We start from the raw sequence: 6,021 nt of genomic DNA on the forward strand, positions 1-6,021 counted from the left end.
AAAGTCATAACATGATGATATGTGACATAGACGGATTATACATCGGTCAAATATTAAAGAACAAAGCCGGGAATTTTTGAAAGAGCTCGCAATTCTATGGTACAAAGATGAAAAGTGGTAAGTGAAGTGGAAATAGGAGGAGGACATGTAGAAATCTGTAAACTTTGTAAGCATAAAAAACGAGTAAATCACTTCAATTCAAATAAATAATTATTTATTCATAATAATTAATTAATTATTGATTAATTTATTAATTGTTTAATTGTTCAGAGCTCTAACAATATTAATTCTCCAATTCATGTTTATTAGGACTCTTTTCCTCCATTTTGTGAAACTGTCCTTAAAGTTCTGAACCCTTTTATTTAAACAATCTATATATATACAGGATGCCTAAGATCTTTTGGAGGGGGGAGGGGGAACGAAAAATTGTAAAGATTAATCAGATCAAACTGAGAAGAACAGTTAAGTACGTTTTGCAAATATCGCAATAGCTATTAAGTTATTAATAATTGAAAATGATCATGTCGAGGAACTTTTTTAACTGATAACTTGAAAATATGCATACTTATTTGAAAAATAGTCTAATCTACAGTAATATGACTATTTGTGTATATAATATGGTTATTGTGTGTAGCGTTAGATATGAGTATAGTATTGAACTTGGAAGTCTGAATCTTTTGAACCTATCGCTAGGCACAATAGCCGTCATATAATTGTAGATTAACCATTTTGCAAAAGAGTACGCAAATTTTCAAATTATCATTAAAAGTTATAATTAAAAGAGCTTCTATCATAGCCATGATCATTTTCAACCATTAATAACTTAACAACTATTGCGATATTCGCAAAATAGTGTCTACTTGACTTTTCTTCTCAGTTTGATGTGATTAATTTTCATAATTTTTCGTTTCCGAAAGTTCCCGGAAAGTTCTCTGTATATGCGCTTAATTTCGATTTTTTTACTTTCGCTGGATAATTCGTTTTCCGATTTTTTTTTGCTTTCACAAAGTATCGATGATGAATTCAATTTCCCGTTTGCCTGAAGAAGCTATCGAGTGCTACATCGAGTGCTACCAAGCAAAGAGAATCGCGGAGATAGTTCGCTCGAAAACCTTTTTTCTCAAAGTTGATTACTCGAGTACGCGCAACGAAGCGGAGACCGCAGAATTGCAAAAACGGACACGTGGCACGAGAAAATCCAGAGAAAAGAGGGAGGAGAGGAGGCAAATACGAAGTAATTCACCGAAGTAATTCACCGAAACCGGACCACATGTGCGCTTCTTCCTCGTGGAAGAAAGCGCTTCTTATTCTTGCCCTTGTCTAATTTAGATCCATATTGTTTTGCCAAATAAACGTGCCGCAATTCGTCGAAATTGCTCAGCCAAGCGGCCGGGAGATCAAACGGCGTGAAGCTCTCTTACCGTTCGCGCGAATAATTGCTAATTACTAACTTCAAGTGACATTTGCTGGAAAGGCCAACTGTGGCGTCCGCAGCCGTTTATTCCGTCCACGGAGAAGGAAAAAGCGGCAGCGCCTCGCGACAGGACGCAGCTCGGCGGCTCTAATACGCCAAGAGTCACGCGGGCTGTAGGCGGCCGTTACGTGAAGTAACTTTCAAGAGGGTGACTTTTTCGGAGCTATAAGGAAGCGCCGTTGGAGCGGAGATGCGAGTCGCCCCGCACGAAAATCCTCCGACAGAAACGGCAACGGACACCTCGAAGTAATTACGAAGAGTGGATATATGAAGGAGACTCGCGATAAAGCACGACGTTTAAAAGTGACCGCGACTTGAAGCAACGAGAACGACCAGAATCACAGAGATGACCAATCAGTACACTTGCGTCGAGCAGCGTCGAGGATTGAGGCGCACGAGTGAGCGCGTCGAAACACACAGAACACACTTTTCAATTTCTCCGTTTAACCCCTAAGAGTCGTCGTCGAAGAAAATCACGTCGATGTCATCGTGCGACAGAAATTTCACGCCGGTACATACTTTTTATCTTGGAAATCAAAAAAAGTCCAACAAATGCAATTAAATGTTTTATTATTATTGATCATTTTTATCGATTATTGGTGATTTATTATTATTATATGGGGAGCAGAGAAAAATTATTTTTTGCGACGGTTACAAATGTTTTCTTAATATTATTATAAGATTATTATTATATTATTGTTAGATTTATTATTATTATATATTTTATTATATTATTATATATATATTATATTATTATATATTATTATTATGTAAGATTATTATTATATTATTATAGGATTAAAACAAAGTCACATGGGTGGGAGGTTTAAGGGTTAACGGTGTTTTTTTTTTTTCCACGAGACGTACACTCAATCGCGACTGTTAAAGTGCCGGTCAATTAACGAAACGACCGCCGAGTTCCATTCGGCGAGCTCCGAGAAGGAAACCGCCCTCGCGGCCGGGCGAATCGAATTGAACGTCATCGCTTGGCCATTAGGCCGCTGAACAAACTACGTTGAAAAAGTCATTCCAAGTTCCGCGAGCGCGCGAGCACAGTTATTCGAGATTATTCGAGAACTTTCTACCGAAACAGCTCTCGCGCGCCCGCTCACGCCTCTCGCGGCACGACTCCGCGTGGACACATGATTCTCGCTTAAAGTTTAGATGAAACTTGATATTAGTCCATTAAGCCGGCTGGGATTAGCATGGAGAAGCGAACGAGCGAGCGCACTTTGCACTCGGGAATCTGCCAAACAGTCGCAGCACGACCAAGTCCGATATCATTCCGAGCGATCGCGGAGTCTAGGATAGCAGATTGCTTCCCGGGGTGTAATTTAAGGGCCGACCTCTTCCCAGTGGAATCCAGCCTACGTTCTGTCAACTAGCCAATCTTTGACGAGACTCGCGATGTGCGCCACGAACGTGCTGAAGCTGCGTGGGCTGTTTTTTTAAAGGACCTCGGTGAAGGGCAGCGCGACGCACGAGCTGGTCTTTTCTTCCGACGCTTTTTAGCCGACGAAAACATCGCGTATTCTCTCTGCGGGCCGGGAAAGCGGCGCGTCAGAGGTGGCTCCCGAGGGCGTACGAGCGTAGCCTGAAATTTCGGTCCAGCGACCCCGAGCGACGAGGAACAGCGCCGGCGACGATCGATTTCGGAGGAGCAACAAGAGAGCGGACACGACGCGAAGGAGCGGACGGCGCTTGCGAGGCAAAAGTAGCGCGTGCGAAGAAGAGAAAAATAAAGCGGCGAGAGCGAAGATACATCGCTCATGTCGTTCGACTCTCGCTGAAGATAAAGGCGGCCGCTATTTCCCGGCGGGACTCTCCGGAAGCGCGGAGGTGAAGTCTCGTAACGAGAATTACTTCGCCATGACGGTGACTTATTTTTAGCGCGAGAGACTGCGTTAAGAAACACTTGCTGCGAAAAGCTACGTCACTTTCACAAGTCGTCAGCGGCGATTATAGAACGAAAGGATTCCTTCCGCCGCGCTGCGCCGTCTCCCTGCAGGACAATCGCGAGAGAAAATTTCCATCTCTTTTCTCCTATTAGACATCTCGATTTACTGAATCCCTCGGAAGATCCTGCTCGTTCTACGGGGCGAGCGTGAATATCGTAGAACGATCGCGGATTATTGGGCGAAGTTTCGGAATTTTGTCGCAATTGGCGAAATTAAACGGACGTCCGAGAGCCAACGTAAAAGTCCAAAGGCTCACATTCTTCCTTTTTTTTTTTTTTTCATTTGCGAGTATGTCGCACGATTGGCGCGAAAGCACGTCGAGCTACGTGTGTCAGATATTTGCATATCAGACTAAAAATTTGACACGTCCGCCCTTTGTACGCGATCAATTAATTACGCCAGTGTGAATTTTCCAAATTCCGCGTTGACGTCCATGACGTCCAGTCGCAGAGCATCGGCGATGACATTCGCGAAACATGTTTGTTCAGTCACCGGCAGATATCGGCAGGTTATCATTTTTTATGAACAATTTACAGCTGCGTATATACGTATATATGTTTGTTTGTTTGTGTGTATGTGTGTGGGTTGGTAAACCGCGAGTGTGCGGGCGTGTGTTTTGCACGGTTCAGGCATTTGCGCGAAGTAGGAAGCTGTGTTCAACGCAGGGGGTGGCGTGGCCTAGAATATTTGTGTGGGACGATCAGAGGCAGCATTGCGGCGAGCGATGCTATGACGAAAATGCTTCGCCCGTGCCGTAATTAGTCCCCGCTGCAACATGCGAGATAATTGTATTAACGACTGATGAAAATTAACTCGCTCTCTGCAAATTTTATCCCCGATTTCACGAAGTTCGCGGATTATGACGATGAAACGGCTTTCCCGTCGCCGTTTACCCCCTTTAGCAGCGGAGAACTCGCTGCTCGTTCGCGTTCGCGGCTGCGGAGAATAACGCTCGCTGGCGATTAAAAGCCCTCGGATGCTCGGTCAGTCGCGAAGGAAACCGGCCAACGAGGGCCGCCGAAGCGGACCGAATTACGGCGCGCGGTGAATCACGGCTTGCGGTAAACGCGCGCGCGCGCGCGCGCGGTTAATTAACAAACGGGGGCTTCGCTCTGCGATTTCCGGTAGCCGCGATAACGGGCAATAAAACACACTCGCCGGTGCAAGAACTCGCGCATGAATTTCTGAATTTGAAACGAAGATGCCGCGGGCGACTCCGCCGATGCGAGGAGGAGCTAATCAATCTCTCGGCGCGCACATACTCATTTCGTATCTCCGCGCGATCGATATTTGCATAGAATTTAATATTTCACACACTGGGAGCGCGGATTTTCCGCTCTCGCTACTCTCCCTCTCTCTCTCTCTCTCTCTCTCTCTCTCTTTCTCGTCCAGTCCGCGGAAACTTCATTCATAATTATGCACAATCGCGCGCACTTCAATTACCCCGGAAGTTCGCGTGCATTCGCGACTGCATTTACGCGCTGGCACAGCCGCGTTTCGAAAGTTCGCCAAACTCTCGGCACGGCGTCTCGCGACGGCAAGACTCGTCGCGATCCCCGACGATTATTACTTACGTGGTCGAGCAGGTCACACAAGGTCGACGGTGAGTTCGGAGTTGGTGCGCGTGCTGAGCGCGGGAAAGCGACGGCAACGCTTTTCCAAATCGCCGATGTGCCGACGGCTCGCCGATCTGATCTCGCTCGCCGCGGCCAAGCGGTGTACTCGCGAAATCGGAAAACCCGCGAGATTACGCTGCTCGACGACGCTGGACACCCGCCGACGAGTACGCCGTCCTCCCCGCTGGCTGTTGCTGACCTGACACGCTGGCAGACGAATACGGCAATGCGGGCGAGCTAGCTCTGTCCGGTACTTCGGTATCGCGCCGGGTGCTATCCTCGATGCTTTCAGTCGGCGTCTGCGCTCTCGTAACCTTCCGACCTTCTTCCACCTGCGCGCACCGCCACTAGATACGCCGCTCCGAGTATACCGGAGTGCAGCTCCACGTCGACGGTCTGTCTCTCTTTCGCTTCGCCGACGAGTCGGCCTTCCTCCTTCGAGGAGCTACGCGAGCATCTGAGGCGGAGTGAACGTTTGGGCCGGCGATGACGCGATGAGACGGAGCTTCGTGTCGCGACGACGAGACTCGTATTTTGTATCGCGTGTCTCGATTACTGCTCGTCGAAGCGGCCGAGCTCGAATTACGAGACGGAAATTAATAATTACGCGCGCAAGCGGCGGCGTAGAAAAATGTCATAAATCCGCATGTCGCCGGTTTGCACGCGCGCGTGCGCGCGCGGGCGCGCGCGAGAGAGAGAGAGAGAGAGAGAGAGAGACAGAGAGAGGGAGAGAGACGCAACGACGTTCCTCGTCGACACTCTCAATATCGTAATTCCGAAATAAAGATTTACAGCGAGTCGATCCCGCAGCGAGCTAACTGAAACAAACGAGCCGGGTGCGGGTTACGAAGCGACGTTACGCGCGACATCGAATTATTCGCGAAATAACTTGCGCGGAGCGCGGCTGAAAAAATCATTCGAGTTTATCTGGCGGATTACGCGTGTTTATTTATCCGTCCGCTCGCGAATGGCT

The 6,021-nt window shown here is 47.5% G+C and overlaps 1 protein-coding gene across 1 annotated transcript in view; it reads right to left on the reverse strand.

Moving 5' to 3' along the window:
- The window catches only part of LOC105188861 (ras-related protein Rap1), a 59,237-nt gene extending 53,792 nt beyond the window's left edge, over positions 1 to 5,445 (reverse strand). Inside the window, exon 1 of the mRNA XM_025305178.1 lies at positions 5,007 to 5,445. The gene's annotated coding sequence lies outside the window, so the exon portion shown is untranslated. The remainder of the gene's footprint in view (positions 1 to 5,006) is intronic.
- Between the last annotated feature and the right edge of the window lie 576 nt (positions 5,446 to 6,021).

The sequence above is a fragment of the Harpegnathos saltator genome, unplaced genomic scaffold (assembly GCF_003227715.2).
Source record: "Harpegnathos saltator strain DR-91 unplaced genomic scaffold, Hsal_v8.6 scaffold677, whole genome shotgun sequence".
Classification (NCBI taxonomy): Eukaryota; Metazoa; Arthropoda; class Insecta; order Hymenoptera; family Formicidae; genus Harpegnathos; species Harpegnathos saltator.